At 42.2% G+C, this 20713-nt stretch overlaps 1 protein-coding gene across 1 annotated transcript in view; it reads right to left on the minus strand.

The window, feature by feature from the left end:
- LOC120956524 (neural-cadherin-like) overlaps positions 1 to 20713 on the minus strand; it is a 285145-nt gene that overhangs the window by 233899 nt on the left and 30533 nt on the right. The window lies entirely within an intron of this gene.

Genomic DNA, 20713 nt, shown 5'->3' on the forward strand with positions numbered 1-20713 from the left:
GTGTCATAAAGAAAATTCCTATCGTACACTTCGCCGAAATCTACTAGCGGAATCCACACAAATCTGCCACAAAAGCCACACCGGTTCAACGCCAATGCCCACCACTTTCCGTCGTTTTTTGCTTCATTTTTTCCTCTTGTTGATTCTATGTTTATGAGTGGATTGAGCCGGGAAGTTTGAGACGGGATTTTGGCCCTTCGAGGAAATAGAATTAAATTTATTTTCATGCTCTCCATGCAATCACGATCGCGCTAGGTCCCCAGGGAGAGAGTAGTATTCACGTTTGGCGGCTTAGCGGACGCCAGGTGCGTAAATGTGATACTTCACCATTTGCTAAAGCACTTTCTTCAAAAAATCACAAAAGCTCTTTGAAACATGAGATTGAAGAAGGCAGGCTTCATCACCTTTGTGCACACAAAAGCGATTCGATAATCTCCGATTTGACTAACCGATATCGCGTTTAGGAGGAGAGAACAGAAGAGAAATCCTTTTTTTAACTTGACTGAATAAAGCTCGGCGTCAGTGAGTATGTATGCGTGTGATTTTTTCCATCAAAATCCGATAAATCGACTCGAGATCGATTCGACATTTGATCGAAAGTGTTTACTGAAGCATGCCACTTTTCGCGTCCTTATGTTCGTTAACATCCACCGCCATGAATGGAACGGGATGAAAAAAAAGCCTCTCTACTACCATTCCACTACTCAATACTGCCCGCCACGGAAGTAATCATAAGCGCAAAGCGTATGAAACAGCGGCAAAAATCTTTTTTCCTCCCTCCGCTCGCACCTCCCACAGTGATTGGAATACAGTTTACCTAAAGCCATGCGGCACTGTACGCACGCAATACGCCAATCGTGTGACGAACAAAATCCATCTCCGGATCGAAATAAAAATGTCACCGGCCTTGTACGATGCAATCCATCTCCGTGAAGTGGCTAGACGGAACGGTGTCACTGGGAAAACATGCTCGTCTCGTTGCTAGACAACGCCAATTTGACAATCCCGCAACCGTTCTACAATGCCAAGCTGGTCAACCGAGCGGGCAAGCTGTTGTTTGACTGGGCACCGACCTCCCACTGTCAAGACTGAAGGCTTCAGTTTGAAACTGAACGAGCGAGAACTGATGCACTGGTGGCCGCGTAACTGAAGCGGAAAAATGAACCGAACATGGTTTCCTGGAGTATGTTTTTGTGTGCCTGTTTATGTTGGTAGACGCAAGTGAAAGCAACCTCGGGATAAAAACAATAGGGAAAAGGCAAACCATTTCCATCAGACTTTGCGTCAATTTGTGTTTAACGAATTTTAATGTTTTCATCCATTCCTTAAATTTGCTAAAAATAGAAAACCAGTTCGAATCACACATACAAAGAGAACGGTTCTAGAAGGAAGGAAAACTGTGAGTCCTGTTTTACAAAACACGTCCTTCCGTCCTGTTTGTTTTGCGCTTTTTATCTTTCGTTTGTATTGTTCCAACTCAAACATAGAACAAGAAAAAATACACAAATGCCAAAAATATTCACAAGCACAAATTCTTTCTGCTTGACGCTTGAGAAATAAAATCGGAGAAAAAGATCACGGACACGCTTAAGCCATACTGAAAGAAAATGGAACGAATGAAAAATACGACAACAAAAATAGCACCGTGAAAACACAAACACAACCCACACCGAATGACACGAACCGAGATGGATTGTTTTTGGAGGTTGTTCGGTATCCTTCCTTCGGGCACCCGTAACGGCACCCGAAACCGGGTGCGCAATTCCCCCGGGAGCTTTCAGAGCGGCAAACGGAAAGCATAAGGGTACGGTGGGAAAAATTCAAAGCCCAACACACACACATACATACACACTACACCCAAGCATCCGGAAACGAAACGAGGCGAACGGAACGAAATTAAATTGCCGGAGCCCTAATCACGTTACGGTGGGGAAGCAATTTATTCTTCCATCAGGAGGGAAACTAATGCTTAAATTCCTGACTCTCCTCCCAGGCAGGCGGTCCGGCCAGTGCAGTGTAGAAATGCTTCCGAGCCGACACAAGCGGATTCACGCCCATGCCCATCTCGATCGAACTCCGGACATCCGAAATCTGGACGCTTCACGGTCACGGATACTGTTGAAAGCACGCTGCCGGCAGACACAGAAACCGTACGGCGCCGTATGTCACAATTGCATGAATAATTCATGAAATTTCTCCATGATGAAAGCAAACGTGCACTCATATTTTGGGTCGTTTATGGATAAAATGGCTCGTACCCGCTTTCGGCTCGTCGGTGTGAGTGTGTACATGCTTACCCGCTACACTAGCAAGGGTCCATGCCGCTGGACGTCGTGCCCACGCACACAGCAAATAGTAAATCTCCCCATCCCGGGGCTTGCAGCATCCCGAGACGAGCCCAAGTTCGTGACCCAAATCAACGAAACAACACTGGCTAACTATGCGATACGATTATTAGTGTAGGTTTTGGGGGGAACGGCTTCCCCACGTCCCTATTATAGCCATTCTTATCGGGACATCCATCACATACAGCTTGCGCGCGGTACAAACCACCAGGCGTCTCCATAAACTCCTTCTTCACCCCGTCATAAACCAAACAGCTCCTTCGAAGCGAGCGCATGGAGACACATTTCGTTGCGACAATTCGGAGAGGCCTTGGTTTCTTATCTTTCCAATGCTACCGCTACCGAAGTGGGAAGCAGTAATGAGCGCGGTGGCTAAATAGCTCAGCGAACGGTGGCGAAGCCCGTTTTATGGTGTCACCGGGCAGCGTGAACCATCGTAAAGCAGGAGCAACTTTTTGCCCCCACCTGCTCCTTCTTTTCTGCACCACCAATGGTGGAGGTGGTTGATCTTATTTCACGAACAAAAACACCACACTTTGTCTTGAGCTGACGCGACGCTAACGGGGCGAAGAAGAAAGAATTAATTTTTGATTCCACCCATTACCGTTCCACGCATCGGGTGTAAATGATACGCTTTGCTTCAACGCACCGAAAGTAAACCATAAAAAGTGGTTCGCAGCGAGCGAAGGGCGAAAGATTATTGGGAGCTAATAGGAGTTGCCCAAACTGTGAAAGGTGACGGGTAAGTGTCACATAAACTTTTCCTTCTTCCTCCCGCTTTCTGTTTGCCACATGAAAGCCAACCAACCTTCTTTATTTTGGTAGCGCCTGTAACGGTGTAGAAAAATAAACGCAAGTACGAAGCAACGTACTTTATGGTAGAATGAATTTTTTTTTCGTGGCTAGCAGCAAAAAGAGGTCGTTAACCACATCGGTCAAGTGGCACAGATTGCTGGGTGGTCTGAGGTACGTTACCATTTCTGCGTGCACATTGAAAGTGGCTCCATCCATACCAAGTGCACGAACATTTTTCGACAGAAATAGCTCATCACGTTTTCACGGGCTTCGGATGAATCAACGCCGCTCTAACTAGAATGTGCATGAAAGAGACAAGGAATAATTAAACTCCTCAAATCTAACCGAAAGCGGAATGCGCAACGAAACTTTCAGCAAGTGGCACGAAAGTGGAAATGGTTGGACTGCTGCACTATTGCGCCTTTTGCAACCTTGAATGGGTGCTTAATTAAAACCCCTAAAATCAGTTCCTGAAAAAAAACCCCAGCTCTACGGGGGGCAACCGTTGAAAAGGAAGATAATTTGCCTTTCGTATGCCTTAGTTGGATTTTTTCACATGTTCCTATACAATAAAAACAAGCTTTTGGAACACATTTTGTAGAGAGTTCGAGAGTAGGGAAGAAGGGTAGTTTCTCATGTTTCCTATCCGATGCGGGTTTGAAGCTGACTTAAATTGTCTCATCTGCGGTTGAGTTTGCAAAAGGCATGATTTTGGCTCCAAACGCTACGTTGCGGGAAGCGTGTACGGTGGCAATAGCACCGCATGCTTTTAAGCAGCCTTGCCAACATAGTTGTAAACCGCTGGAAACACAATTTCACGATTTAGACTAAACTTTCACTCAAACCCAGCATGCGGAATGGAGACAGTTGGCACTGAGTTGTTGCTTTGATCGAAAGCACCCATTTCCGTGCCTTCTTTTGGGCTTGCCAATCCGGGCACAGGGGGTAGCATCCAAACCCGACTCCAAACGAGCATCCCTTTTCATAGCCATCACAGGGTCTGAAAGCGGTGTGGTGTGTGAGCGCGTTTGAAGCACTATCGCCACTGAAGTTGCCTCCTTCAACCGAGCGGGCTGCAACCCTGCGCAAACCAAAAACACACATACGCACACGGTGCAGACGTTCGCTATACGTTTCCCGGCAGCAGATTGATAAAAGTTCAACTTCATTTGAGAAGTTTTTAATTGAATTTCTGCAATAGTTTTTTGCGAGTGGGTGGGGCCCAGATCCTAGACTGGAATACTGGCAAGGGCACACACAAATTGGAACGCCTATACAACTGGCGGCGTGTGTGTTGTACGGCACTCTAATGATTCTTAGAAAACGAGAAGAGTCGGTCGGTGAAACAGTGCAGCATAATGGGGCTAGTAGCTAGGGATTGGGATTTTCGAATTCTCACCGTGACTAGTGCCTACATACGTGGAACGTGGCGGCAAACTGCTTCAACTATTTAAACAAGTTCACTTTTCTTAACATTCTCGACTTTTCGACAAGCTCTACTATCAACCCATCGTATCTTCTTCACGCCTTCCTCGCGCTGCTTTTAGAGTTTGAGTGATAAAAAATCCTAATACTATCCACTCGGCGCTTGCTCAACACATTCACATTCCTCACACTTGCACACATAAGATAGTACTCTTGACTTATTATGCATTTTATGGAACGATTCCGTAAACAAAAGGGCAACTTAATGTTTCCGATGAAGCGAATAAAGGGGTTCGGGCGTGATTGCAAGCGGCTCCATACCGCTGGTGTTCGCTTCTTTATTTTACCATGCTTCAGTGAAGCGTGAAACAAACATTTTCACTATCAACACTTCCAGCACCCGGTTAGTGGCACATAGTCAACCGGCCTGGTGATGGTGCAGCTAGCGCCCAAGTTTCAAGAGCCTAAATGCTCTTGTCGTGGCAGGTGGCAAACACTGCTGTGCTGCACAATAATATTTGCCGCATGCAAAACTAAGCTCGCCCACGTGTGTTCGCGAACAATGACAAGTGATTTGACCAATGTTGTAGGTGTACCGCAGCGACAGAATGGATGGTGCTCCTACCAAGCAGATATGGTTTTGGCACGAGCACATGTCTGTTTAGCTACATATTTGAAAAGTTTCCGGAGAATGTGTGGTTGGGCTTGCATGTAAAATTAGTGATGGTGAAATCATAGCATTAGCGAATATATTTTGCCATTTCAAAACATCAGAAAAAGGAAGTTGCTTCATTCCGCATATAAATTCACCTCACCTATTTTTTAAAGAACTTTAGCTAGTATAATTGAACCATGGAAACTATGGGCTGCAATCGTCTTTGGTTACAAAAAAGGAAAGATTTTCTTTTATCATATTTAAAACTCTTTCGATCTCGCAGCACGGTATCGTCAACATTCGTTAATCGTGTCACAACAAAACTTATATAACCAAACGTGAATGTAAACAGGATCGGAATGAAGCAAAGAGTAACAAAATTATCCTTTTTCGTTGCAGTAAAGCATTAATCCTTAGCCAGGCAACCGTTAAATTGTAACCAGTTTAGAATTATCTACCGCCTCTTCAAGGAACACGTGCCATCGACCTAAAGCAGCACCCTTAGCGCTTTCACTGGAGCTTGTTAGTTTCATGCTAGCGGAATATGTGCCGGTCGCTCGGTTCGATTTCCGCTATCGTCCAATTTCTGACACCGAGCGTACGGTGTGTTTACGACCGTGAATGTATCCGTTTCTTGGAATATGGCCACAATCACACACACGCACACCGGTGAAGAAAAGAAAATGTTATCAAGGTCACGAACAGGCAAACATGTCAACCACTAGCTCTTTAGCGATCCCAAACACCCTTCAACATGCAGTGGGCGGTGGAGTCAGTTTTATATGATTTTTATGAGCCTTGCATGACGCTGATATAATTCTTATCAACCAAAGTCAGCATTTTGGTTATATTTCACCCGTGCTGTCTGTTTTTTTTTTCTGTTTCGTTCATTTTTATGCGAACTCGTTTATTATGTTGCTTTCGATGTTCATTGCGGAAGGAAAGATGACAATGACCTGTCTACGATTTTTTTTCTGAGAAGATATGCGCCATTGCTTAGGGCATATGTATCACGTATAGATTGAATCTGTATAGAGATGATTTTAGGAAACGAACAAGAAAAATAATGAATGTGTTAGGAAAACTCACTAGTATAGTGTTACAAGAATCCAAAAACAACCTACGATCAATTATAATTACTATTTTTGGCGATGTCAAGATTCAAGATGATTTTTAATTAAAAAATAGTCAGTTTCTATATTCAATTATTAAACAAAATCGGTATAATTAAAAGCACTGATAATCAAAAACATCTGAATATATTACATTGAAATGAGTAAACCCAATAACAAAACATTAGTGGATAACTATGACGTCAAGACTGTCTATAACCAATAGAACGGAATATTAGTCCTGGGTTTTTAAACCAACATTTTGGGGTGCATTTTCAGACCAAACGAAATAATAAATAAACAAGAATTACATTAAAGAAATTTTCATCTCATTTAAAACAGATAAATGGAAAATAAAACGGTTTTGTGATCTTTTTTTGTTCACAATTGTCGAAATCCAATATCCAATAGTTAAGAGAATTTTCCAACTTCCTCCAGAAAAAATAAAACATTAACACGCCAACAATAGGATTTCAATACATTCCCAATCATGGGAGCTGTGCAGCAAGGTTTAGGTGAGTGCAAACATTGTAGTTTAAATCCGCGCGCCGCTAAAACTCGAATAACAGCTCAGTGAAATGGTTTTTTTTTTCTTGTTGTTGCTATAATTAGTTAAATATTAACCAGAATATGGCTGATTGTTCATAAAAGGTTTTATTTTTATTTTTATCTATTTAATTAAGTCACCTAGCTTAGACTGGCCTACATGACTATTCTCAATATTTGAATACACTGGCTAACAATGGACCTAACCTAAATTAACATCATACAAACCATAGTGATAACGAATTACAAACAGACGAACGTGAAAATGGTAAATAAAAATATAAATAAAAAAGTTAATGGTTCTGATCGTCAATATGTGCCTCGAAGAATCAATTTGATTAAAGATTGATGGATATTGAACTTTCTTTTGAAATACGATTAACCATATACTGAGTAACATTTAATAATACATAGCGAGACAAACAAAACATTACAAATCAAAATTTCATGTTCAATTTCACTAAAGCTGTAATACGGACGTTTGCTTTCAAACAAACAACTATGCTGTTACGAGCCGTCTATGAAAGTATGTGTCTTTTTTCGGGTAAAACCACATCTGTGTGTTCCCCCTTCTTGTTTTCTTGCGAAACCTCCAGTGCAATGCGATGGTTTATAGCGATTTTTTTGCGCGTTTTCAGCTAAGTGCCAATGCTGTGATTTGATGAAGTTTAATTTTTTTTTAACTATTGTGCATAGAAGATTTTGCTGATTTTTATAGATTAAAACACATTTAATGCACACATTCACAAATAAGACATGTATTAGACACGTATGAATTTACAAGATGGATGGTACGCGTATTGCGGACAATATACGGAAAGTTTATCGGAGCTATTACGATACAGTCTATGTCACTTAATTTCGAATCTAAATTATTGTTGTCTCTCAATCATTAATTTTAGGCGGTCTGTCACAATGTTTGCCTTTCAGACACTAATGTTTGGTTCTAAGGCACCAGTTCTTACCTAGTTGATATAGAGTTTTGTGTTTAAGGCAGCAATTTCTTATTGTTATTTATTCGTTTTATTTATAATTTTAAAACAACTGAATCTCTTTGTTCCATAACAAGCCAACTTTATTTAATTTTGTAATTTAATAATTCAAGCTTAATTGATAGAATTTTTTAAATTGCGTTTGTTCTATCAATTTCACAGTAATGAGAAAAAGTATTTTCTTTTGTTGAATTTGCTTGAAACTATATTAGTTTTTAAGAGTTTGTTAGAGCTACAGTTAATATAAAAGAGCAGTTGTCATTTGAGTGTTAAATCAGACCAAGCCCTTCGCACCGTTTATAAGACATGCGATGCAAAATTAAAAAAAAAATAATTTGAAAAACATCGTTCAGGCTTTTGAACTTTATTGCGTTTCGCGTTTCCTTTCTTCTAGATTGAAAAATCCACACTGTCCTCCAACATCAATAAAACACACCGTCACCATCAGCAAGCACCAGCGTGGCTGGAACGTGCAAGAATGGAAACGATTATCTTGCAAATAGCTGGACAAGAAAGGCCACCAATCCATACCCTGTCACCCTCCCAATATCGTGATTAATTGGTTCCACTGTGGTGCAATTTTATCGATGCAAGGTGGCAAGAAAGGAAAACTTGAAGAAAAGTGTGATGCGAACAATGATCGGCAAAAGCATTGCACACAAGGTACAGAAAGCGTACGGGAAATGGCAACCCTTTCTACACCTTATTTCCCTCCCCCGTACACTATCGAAACTACACCACGTTCCAAGCTTGCATGATGTGCGAGATAGAAGGTAAAAAATCCCGAGCCTTTTGTTCAAAACATGAAGATGAGGAAAACCTTTCCGAGTCATTTGCTTCCCGTTTGGCTGTCTTTTGTTAGTGGTGCATTCCCAGTTTCCGCACCAGGCAACTTAAAAGATCGTCCCAGGCAGTATCATTGCCAGTTGACCCGATCACCGTCAGAGAAAAGGCGATGACAATACTGCAGTAAACTATGCGTCAATGAGAGGACAAAAAGGCCCAGTACTGTGTCTCGTGCAGCACGGCAGAATCACCGATATAAAAAGTAGAACAAAAAATCATCTTCTTCTTCTCCCGGAACGATCCAAGATACTTGTGCACACGATGTGCCAGATTGGATCGCACCAGCCCGGCAACGTACAGTACCAGGAATGATGGTAAGAAACTAACTAGATGAACATTCTCGATTTTGCCTGCATAATGCACCCGAACGGTAATATCCTTCTGGTGCAAGATGATAATGAAAGATACTGAGCGCGAAGATAAATGAAAGTGTGCTCCGGTGCGTTATCCCTTCCGATTCGAACGCTACCACTCCCTTTTTCATCCCACTCAATGATTGAGGGGGCTTCCTAAGGTGGTTCCCAAGAAACTACCAACCATCTATGTTCGAAAAGACTAGGGAAAGAGCGAGAGTTATGAAAGAATTTGCCATCCCACGGCAACGCAGTGGTACGGGAAAACAATTTTATGCCACTTGTGTATGATCCATTCTTTGTCACGAGCAATTTTGCAACCAAGAATCGGGACGCGGTTGGAATAAAATGAACGTGAAAAAACAAGGTTTTGGTGCGAGAATGTCTCCTTCCTTTCGTTCCGTCTACGCAAAAGGACAAAGTGGAACCAGATGTACAGCCTGACAAAGACGATGGGAAATCGATGCCAAGTGGGAGAGCAGGGAGATTTGGTGGGAATTGCTGAGACGGGGAGGATTATAAGCGTAGCTCACATTATTAAATATTTTCTCGCATTCCAAACCGCCCGCGAACGGCCGTACAGCCATTCATAATGGGCTAAGCTAAATCCTTGGATTCAGTTTTTCCTTCACCAGTTTCAGCGCAAACCACACATTCTCTCATGTCGTTCGCATAGGACAGCAAACCGAGGCAAGCATCTTCTGCTTCGAAAGGGTCAACCGGCTCCACCGGTATTGTATGATTGTTCTGCCACAAAAGATGGCTCACTGTTAGAGAGAGAAAGAGGTGAAAAAAGAAATAAAGGTTCTTAACAACCCAGGAACGGAACGGGAGCAGCAGTTGCCGTTTGGACACTATGAAGTTGCACACTATGGTTTCAACAAGAGAGGTACGAGAATGCGAAAGCGATTGGAAACGGGTGTGTTGGGGTGCAAAGAAATAGAGAAGAACATCACGCTTGCTAACAGCGCTACAACCACGAACAATCGAAACACTTGTGGAAGCTTTCGCTTATTGTCTCGTTAAAATCATTTTTCTAAGATTATCCACGTAGATCTGTGCTGGCTGAGCTTTCCTTCAGCTCATATATCTGTTGATTCATTACTCACAGCCGACCAGGGCAGCAGCTTGTCATTTTGTACAGTACTAGCGGTGGGTGTTCTTTCGTAACAAGAAAATGGATATTACAAACATCAACAACAATACCGATAAAGATAAAAAGAAGCAAGAGCAGAAGAAGAACAGAATCACCCATGGGCTTACTACCGTATGCAATGCATCGTAGCTGACGTTCAAAGCTGTCATCCACGTTTCAGCGTCCTATCGATAGATGGGCGCATTTTTTACTTTCTCTTGTTCACCTCATTCAATATCTTTACCGTCCAGCCTGGGGAGAGGGGAGGAGGTGTCAGATGTTTGTCGTATGGTCGCTGTATGATAGCTTCACATGTGCTGTGTGCTGTGCCGCATCCATCGTTGGGATCGGACGAACGTCCTACGTTATTGGACATTGGGTCCATTTTTCTTACTAACGCCACCGACACGTTCACTCTTCAGTAAGCCTTCCTGTGCAGCAGATTATCAACCCCGCTTTTGCTCGCTTTACCAAGAGAGCAAAACAAGAGCGAAAAAATGACCGTTTCCTGGAAGCTGGCCACAGTTACCCACGGCGCAGGGAAAATGATTTATTGCACTGCACCGAAGCACCAAAGATGGTGCGGTGGCATGAGGTAGAAGTTTCGCACCCGAGTCCCTTCCCGTAGACCTCCCGAGGAAGGGGAAGAATGTAATGGCTACATGTTTGGATGTAACATGGCTTAAGCGCTTCGTTCACGTGTGCTGTAAGCTTTCCCGAAGAGTGCATCCGACCGGTGGTGCACTGTAAACGTTCGTAAGAGTTTATGTTCTCTTTTTGTGTTTTGGCTGCCATCTTGCCAGACTTATCCGTGTTCTATTGAATCTTGACGTAAGGGTTTTGCGTTAGACCGACCCTTATGGTGCAATATTTCTATCCACCACTCTTCTACGCTGTGCGACTAAAAGTGGGCAAACAGAACACGACAGATGAAAAACAAAGGGGCAAAAAAACTGCTCCATCTCCGTGTGTATGAAGCAATTCATACACAGGCAAACAGTGCAACAACACGTCGAACAGTGTGGACGATTAGAGTAATAATACTTTAACGATCGCAAACCATACGGTACGAGTTTTTCCCGGCCATGGTGTATTTTTCACTGTTGTTTCAGTTGTGAGAGGAATGGGTACACAGGGCAGATGCGCCTAGATGTTTTCTTCAGCCGCTATGCACACCAAAGAATTACATCATTTGAGCACGCGTTGTGCAAATTGAGACGAGTCTTGTGTGCGAGTTTTACGAAGAATAACATAGCATGGAAGGTTTTTTTCCAGGGAAGATTTGGAGGATTCCTTTTTCAAATTTTCTCTACACGTCGCATAACATCTTTTCATCAATTTCGAACGTCAAACGTACGACCGGGCGCTTTGAAGTTTTGTTGGCATTTCGCAACACTCGCCAGACACGCCATGGAAATCTCGTACACCATGCGGAGGAAGGATCAGCTTTCTTTAAACGAAACATAACTTTCAGCTGAAATTACAAGCACGTGGGTACTGCATACTTGACGTGGCTAAAGCGCGTGATGCTGCAGGGTGCGTTGCCTGCTATGCGTCAGTTGCTACGCACAACCGGTTGCATATTTTTCTTTGGCTTTTAGACTGTTTTGTTTCTTTTTTATTTAAAACATGCAACAACAGAGGCAAATCCAAATATTTGCCTTTTGTTCTTACGACGCATTCTGCATACATTTTTGTTGCACTAGAGTGTTTCAAATAAAATATGCATTAATTTATTTTCGAAGAAAATATTAAAAAGCTTGAAAACGACCTTACAACATTCATGTAATGACCTACTCGTAGCCAAATGTGTGCCTGTTTACTCGATAGTGTACCGATAAATAACCCTTCAACGATACCACCGATCGATATTTCATCATCACAAACCTCCTGAAATCGCCCCAATCTCAATGGGCGCCATTCAACACAGCTGACGCGATAATTGACAGCATTTTAGCAGATGCATCAGCCACAGAATCTGTACGAACCGCAATGAAACGACTGTTGCTGGGTCAGTCCCTTCCCTCGGTGCCTTGCCACAGCCACTTGTATCACCTCAGCGAAATCGACACCTCCTTGCACGAGAGCACTACCGAAGTGGGTTTCATAAATCCATCCAACCGACGTGACGATAGCAACCACGAGCAGCACAAAACCAATCCACTCGAGCCGGATATTGAAAACCTGGCATCAATTTCCAGGTACAACTGCTGGTGTGTATTGGGCATGGTGGTCAATTGGAGTGGATTTCTGTATTTCTTGAACGTTATAAATCCGGTAATGACCTATCAACAAGTCAACTTGCAATAGTCTTCACTCATCACAAAAAAGGATGGAAATGGATTGTTGTATTCACTCGTTAGCACATCGTTACAGGCAATAACATTTCCCATGGGATAAATTACGATGACATGGACGGCGAAATCAATGAGTTTAAAATACAATAACATTTCAGGAACAGATCAGCGACAAAAAGTTCTGCCACGTCCTGGTCGTTAGACGCTGGAAAGTGTAGTCTGTCGATTGTGGACCAACCAAGAACCCAACACGTGGTCGCAAAAGGCATTTCAATCAAACCAATTAAAACTTCTTGATGGCTGAAGCTTTCCCCCGACAGCCATTGTGTATGTTCCCCGAGTGCTACCGAGCAAAGTTTATGGGATGAGAAACGTTTTGGTTATCGCTCTAAGCTGCCAACACTAATTAAGTGCTTAGTGTTGTGCTCAACTTTCAAACCGAGTGCCGAGAATCAAATATCACTGATCGATTAGTGTTTCGCTGTGTTATGGAGGGGAAACGGAAGCGTGTCAAGTACATTCAGCTGTTGCTGGAGGCAAAAAGGAACTCGAGCTTGATGTACAGTATTGAAAAATGACACATACCATCGCGTACATGTGAAAATTGTTCATTAATTCAAAATTGTGTTTGACTAATCATCATAACTTAAGTATATGACGTATTGTTAACGTGTTTTAAATACTATATTTATTTGCTTAATATTAATCGACGGTTGATTTTCTGTATTGAATCAATGTTATGTGAATCTGATTTGAAATCGTATGAACTAACAGCTTCAATTGTACAGATTTTTTTGCTTTTTTAATTATAATTATCATCTGATGATTATCAAACTGGATACATAGTAATCTATCTAACAGGTGTTCGCAATTTATAAGTACCACACAGCTGGATATTCAGCCCATGCTATTACAGTAATATTGTTATCAGGTTATTCTTTAACAATGTACACTAGAGGAGATATCAAATACTGACATGTTTTTCGTTGCAGGCGTAAAAAGATTCGGTCCTATAATAGTTGTGAGTCTTTGTGAGTATAATAGTATTTGTGAGGCTTGAATTTATGATTTTTTACAGTCGAGCGAGTTAACGACTGTACCACATACCAATTTTATAATGACAATTTATTCATTTTAATGAATCCATCGAACATGACGTAGCTCATTAAATTGCACATTTTAATTAAATGGAATCACAATAGCCCGTTTACTCGTGTCTTATTATTTTGACCGTTTACTGTGATTGATTGGCTTCCAAACTATCCTATGATAATTCTAGAAACGCACGTTTTTGTCCTGAACTCAACGACAACTATGCAATCCACCAATCCAGTCATCCATTTAAAGTAGAACATTATAACGTATCCGTATCCACTAGTACACAATGCCTGCCAGCGCCTACACACGCAACCGATTGCACTTGCTCCCAGCTTCAAACTCCCCATTTCCTTTCGTCGGATTGATGAAGCGGAAAAGACAATACATCATAGTCCCGGTTGGCTGAGTTATGGCAAGTGCATGATGCATTTAGCCGTGGACTGCAGCTGCAATCGTAGTACGGTACTGCACTCTGGCGCTAGACACTCCGGTCGGCCGCAATGTTGGGCAGCCTCAAAGGTTTACCACACGTACCGTCACGTGCAGTCGTCTTGGCAGGCGAGTTGTGTTCGCGCAGTGCGCGTATGAATCATTTTCTTCCCACAAGCGGCCGCTCCCGGGTGTCGGCAAGTACTGAGGCTCCAGTTCCCTATCGCGTTAGAGATAGGTACTGGGACACAAATAACACTGCAACCGATGGACAGTGCTGCGGCAGCAGCAGTAGCAGTGACGGGAGAAACGCTGCCGGCATTTTGATGGCTATAAAATGAAGAACGATGACGGAGAGCATAATGTTTTGGGGCTCATGTCTGTTCCCTTCGAACCTCATATATCTCACCCTCACACATGCTTCCGCCAACATCTATCTCCCGCTGTTTTAAAAGCCCTCGCTCACATGGGAACCATTACGGCACGCCAAATGGGCCCCATTTGAATCAAAAACCTTCCGACCCATTCCTTGCAGCCGGGTTTTTGACAAATGATTTTTTGATACAAACCTCTTGCCACTACCTATCATGCCTTCAGCACGGGACTAGCCCACACCCTGCACCTTGAACGTTGGTGGAAATGTTTCACCCATTACCTATTCTTCTGCCCAACCCAAAATCATGAAAATTGTAGCAAAACAGCTATCACGGGGTGCTCAAAAAACGCATAAATCGATGAAACACACGCGGGAATGTGCTTTAGAGCGGGTGATACGGAATGAAACATGCTTGCACGAGTGAATGACAAACCGACCTGACTAGCCTGACGGACGTACCGATGAGGCACTCGTTATTGTTACCCGACCTATTGTCATAATCTCAGCGCGTTTGTTTGTGAATCGTCATCATTTTCGTGTCCTTTGGCCTTCGCCCGCATACCACGGGGTGATGGGGGGTATGAGGGAACGTCAAATTGTTTGCATGCTTTCAATGATCAATGTTTTATGCATTGTTAAACGACTCCGGCTTGTCTGGGGGCAGGAAATGAAATACAAACGAGTGTAATCCACCTGTGATGCTCGCTGCCGCCTTCCTACTCGAAGCGAAATAATTCAATAGAACTCAGAAACGTGCAACGGATTCGATTGCCGGACGGAAAGAGGAGTGTTTTTTTGTTTTGTTTTTTTTTTTTTAATCAAACACAATAAATCGAAAACTCTCATGGTTTTTGATAATGGTGAGTTTTACGTTATACCTTTGTAATGTTTTTTTTTTGCCACAAGGTAAAGTTTCAGTTCATTTGGTCGTTGTTGTAAATTATTTACATAACTACATATACTATCTATAGCGACTAGGTGTGTTAAGCAAAGCATGAATGCTATCGCATCAGTTTATAAATTTTGCAATAAAGCTAGAGCATGTTTGCTCCCAGCTTTGAGCATATTTGCATAATACAGAAGCTTATGGATTAAACACAATCCACGAAACGCAACGAATATCGAAAAATTTCACCCACAAAACATATGTTTTGTTACTATGAATGAGTACTGTAGCAAGAGTCGAAGTATATCGTTATGTCTCTAGTGTAATCAGTTTGCAGACCGCCCCCAGCGCGAGCGTGAGTAAGAGACAGGCTCTTTACTGTTGGGTTCCTTTTATCTTCCATCTGCTAGCTCCCGTAGCCCAATGCGAGGTATGCCCATGGTTCAGAACATTCACAATGCAAAATTCTTGCAGCAGACGGAAGCTTCCGCCCGGACGCTTGACGATGCTTGTCGAGAATCCCGTGTCGACATTTGATTATACCCATTTCAAACCCTCGCAGGCTCAAACGGTCGCAGAATACTGCAGCAGGATGAAAGTCTTTCTCGAGCTAAAGAACAATAGTGCCATGTGAAGGAATGAAAGAATTCTGCTGTTGTTTCGTTTAGCTGGGATACACCCAGTAGTTCGTCCGAACCGGTCTTGATTTGCTCGGTAAAACTTTAAAATAAGTGACAACGCTTCACGGTACCGAACGTCTGTCAGATGAATGGAACCCTAGCACTGGACGCTCGAACCAACAGCCAACCATCAACTTCGAGATCAACCGTGACGGAAACGACGAGCACAGCACCGCACAGTCTTTGAATGGTGGCATGCACGGGTACGCACGTGTGGCCTCGAGCAATGCGCTGCCACTGCATAAAGGATCTGCATCATTTAAATCCGTGTGCAATGCTGTAAGAGGGTAAAGTTTCTCCCGGAACACCGAACGGCTAACTAACTGTGACGGTCGGTTTTGATCATCGTTTGCAGCGCCGTCGGTACCGGATACTCGCCCATACAGTACGAGCTGTAACTGAGCATTGGAAGGCATTGCGAACGCTTTTGCACAATGCGTGTGGGTTTGAACGATGTGTATGTCTTATATCCATTTTTCCAGGCAAAATGCATCGAATCCGTGCAGGTGGATTTTTCTTCCACTTTGTTCACAGTACCCTACTCGTGGGAATTTGCTTGAATGAATGGTTGCGAACGATGAGCTTTATCCGCTTGCACTGGGCAGAGCGTAATCCGGTCGCCAATCATTCAAATGGAGCCATATAGGGATTAAATATTATGACATGGTCATTGTGTGAATAAATTATTGCACTGGCCAGTTGTAGAGTAGCACAACGCCCATCCGTGATGAAGATGATGATCATCATCACTAGTAACGTCAAGAGTAAGGGTAAAGTACGATTACAGCAAAACTGTTGCGTCTGCCTTGCCTGTGGAATGTTTTATTTTTTATCGTTGCACACGGGCTTGATGTGTTTCTCATAGAGGAAAATCTGTAACAATAAATCAATTATTTACATATGATAATGTCGTAAAAAGGCTATTGTTTTGAGCAGATGAAAACAGTTTTAATAAATGGTAATATTATTTGAATGAATATAAATTAATGATTTTCACCTGAATGACTATTAAATTTAGTTTAGCTTTAATTTACAATACACAATTTACGGACACATTTTAAACGGACTATTGTCTTGAGTAAGGCCAAGACCGCAAAGCGGCTGTAGCACCAGATAAAGAAGTATTGTCTTGATGTTAAACCCATTTTCAAAATAATTGTTCATAAACACTAAGACTTTTATATAATTCCTGCAACCGTATTAATATACATTTTACTTTGTATTATTATTTATAAGTTTATTCTCATTGTTGTCACCAATGCTAACAATCGTCGGTCAACAACTCTTTCTGTTTACTATTTTCGTTCCAAACACTCCCAGGTAGCGTACACTTGCATAAAAGTATGCTTCATGATCTATGATACTTTCCCAGTGTTTGGCAAAATACTCACGTCCTGCAGCAGAAGACTATCTCCCTCGGCAATTCACCCATAGCGCATTGGTGCCTCACGTTTTTTTGTTCTACATGGGAGCGAAAAATGAAAAGTTATCGTTATTCATTTCATTTGCTATTTTTTGGCTCTACCTATATTGCTTTGGGTTTTCTATTCTATCCAAGCCAGAGGAACAAACTTTGAACGCGTAGTTTAGTAGTTTCGTTAAAAAACATGTCCACGTTTATTCTGCTGCTTCTTTTCCGTTCGATCTCGTCACAGTTTGTGCTCAAATTGGACTCTTTGCGTTCAACTGGAAAATGGTTTTAATACGCTGCTACATATCATAATTTGTTAAGCGAAACAAAACTATGTTATTATCAGTACATTCTATAATTTATCAAAATAAGTTCCCACCACGGCTCCAACAATCGTCTTACAAAAATCTAAACAATTCCCTGTTTAAACCCTTTTTTCGCATCAGGAAATTTGCTCTCACGCCACAAGCGGTGATCAAACTCCATCGCATAACCGCGAATAAAGTATTCATAAACAGCTCGTTCAGCTTTTTGCAGCCAAGATGCAGCCAGGCGGTGGGCAAACTGCAGCAAAGAAAGCCATCTCAACAGAGCTGGCTGCTGTCCTTCGCATAAGAGCAGCAGTGCTGCTAACGGTAATGGCATCTGCTCGTTACTGATCATCTTTGGTCGCCACTTTGCTGACCATTACAGCACGACTCAGCTGGCTAACCAAACGTTTGCTGCCTTGAGGCAACACTTTTTTAGTTTCTTTTTATTCCTAATTCCTTCATCCGTGGCTTTCGAGAGCTTAAACTGTACCGAGCAGAAGGCATCCGAAGCTTCGCGGGTCTGCACCGTGCTCATAAACGCATCCGTAGTGCTAGTGGATACAGAGCACCAAGATTGCATTTATTAACCATTGCCACGTTACTATCCTTTCCGTTTTTCCTCATTTTTCTTCTTCCATATCAGAGAGGGAGAAAACATTCCCCATCGTCGAGGTGCAATGGTATCGTGACGATTGGGGAAAGACGAATTTTTCGTATATTTTTCCCATCATCCTTTTTACAAGCAAAAAAGGAGGGTTGTTGATAAAGTGAAAAACACTGCAGCTCGAAGGTCAGTGAGTCGGTTCGGGTGGCCGATTTTGGCTACAAATTTATTCCAATGCGGTAAATGTGTGTCCCGCTTGTCTGTCTGCTGCAGCAAGGGACAGGGCTTTATTTTCAGCTTAAGCTCGCTGCTTTGTTTATGCGCTTGTTTTTCTACAACCGGTGGGGTGAAAAGTGCTGGAGATTGTGCTGGAGACTCTTAAAATATTCTACAGACACCCCTTGGTAGAAAACCTTTCATCCTCTTAACAACGCAATAACAGAAAGCTGAACAGCAGGCAAGCTTTTCTCTCGCCAGTGCAGTTGGTGCAGCTTTCAATGCGCCCTACCCAATACAACATCATTCATCTGCATCATCCTGGTTAGTTGGCTGGTTGGTAGTTGGAATTGTAGCTGCAGCTCCTTTCGCTCTTGCAAAGCAAGTCACATGGCGAGCAGAATAAATAAAAATGAAAACCCCTCCCAGACAAGAGGATTTTCATTTTTCAATTAAGGCACTACCGCTGGAAGAGAGAACGGTGATAGAAATTGGGTGATGGAGCGCATGCAAGACAAGGCAATGCTACCCGACACGTCTCTAGCAAGCCTGTGCACATCTTGGTGCAGCTCTGTTCGATTTCTTGCCGTTTTATCTATTCACAAACAGCAGCACCTAGTTTTCTCGGGAGCTTTTTCCAGCCGAGCATTCATCGTTCCTTACCTTATTCATTTTACTACAAAATGCATGGGGATGGCGAAATCAGTACTGCGTCTCACTCATTTTCAATAAGTTGGCAGACATGGTATGTGTTGATTGCAATTCCAACGCTACTGCAACACATTTGCCATGCCATGCACCTCAACTCACATTATTGCTAGTGACCACTGTACTTCCAACCCTCCAACAAACCAACTACTTTTCATGCTCTCCCAAAAATAGAACGAAATAGCCCTCATGGCGGAGCCTCTGAGCAGAAAATCCAACTCTAAACATCATTTTTTGTTTAATTTAAGAGTGCAAACAGGTACGGTAATGAAAAAATGATATAAACATATTGTACAAAGTGGAACACTAAGCAACACTCTTTCCACTTGACGGGTGAGCAACAGTATATAGGCTGTGTCTGCTAACGTTCATATCATTCGATGCATTTTCTTTTAATCTCCACTCTTCCTCTCTCTGTCCTATATCTATATTTTTCATTATATGCGTGCACTAATACGCATTTCATGTGAAATGCAGCATATTGGAGCGGATGGCTGACATGCCCCATTCCTACCACGTACGCAATACATTTGCTTTTCCTCTGTGAACCACCCACCCGATTTGATTTGATAAATGCTATATATGCGGGGACTTTAGACAGCTCTTCTTGGGCGTATTCCAGGAAAAGCACATGCACAACCCAAACATTGGCATAAATAATTTTGGAAATTAATTCTATCCATATTCATGGCGTGTGCTGTATCAAGCAGAAATATCATATTTGTAAGGGTTTATTTGCCGAATGTGCATGCTATGGAAGAATTTACTGTTAAGAACATTATGATACCGGATTGTACAACATACACCATTGATGTTGGCTATAATTTCCATTTCGATGACCGAAACTGTTAGAGTAATGCCGTTTGTTATTGGTTCGATGTGCACAGTATATTGTAAAACAAAGCACTGCAGTCGAGCAAGTCCCGGGCAATTTGGAGAATTAATATGTGTGCTTCACGACAGCATGTGAGCACGTTCTGTCAGATGCATACCTGCGGAGATAATGAAACAAGAAGAGAAAACAATAAATAAATATACAAATTAATAAAATTAATTTATTTTGTAAAATAATTTGCCATTGTACTGCACTGTTATCCGTAAAATCTTAAACAGGCGCTAGCACATGCAACCTGGTGCTCAGACGCACAATGGTGGATTTAATTTATGCGCGTTCTCGTTAATCTCGGCAAACATTAGTTGACGCGTTTTAAATTTTACTTTTGCTCGCATAGTTTATCTTTTTTTAACTTTCACATTTTCCCAACATTAACTGGACAATGTGGCCAATCTGTAAAAAAATGGGAAGACACAAAAATAAAACAAAACTGCTGACTGATGAAATTTAAAAAAAAAATCCTTTCACAGCAGTAGTTCGTGTTAAGCAAATGATTTTTAAATTTGCCATTTTTTATGATCTCTCTTTATTTCCACAGTACCATAATTAGCATATTGCGACCCCCGCTATGTTTTGTTGCTGATGGGTACATTATCTC

This window comes from Anopheles coluzzii, chromosome 3 (assembly GCF_943734685.1).
Source record: "Anopheles coluzzii chromosome 3, AcolN3, whole genome shotgun sequence".
Classification (NCBI taxonomy): Eukaryota; Metazoa; Arthropoda; class Insecta; order Diptera; family Culicidae; genus Anopheles; species Anopheles coluzzii.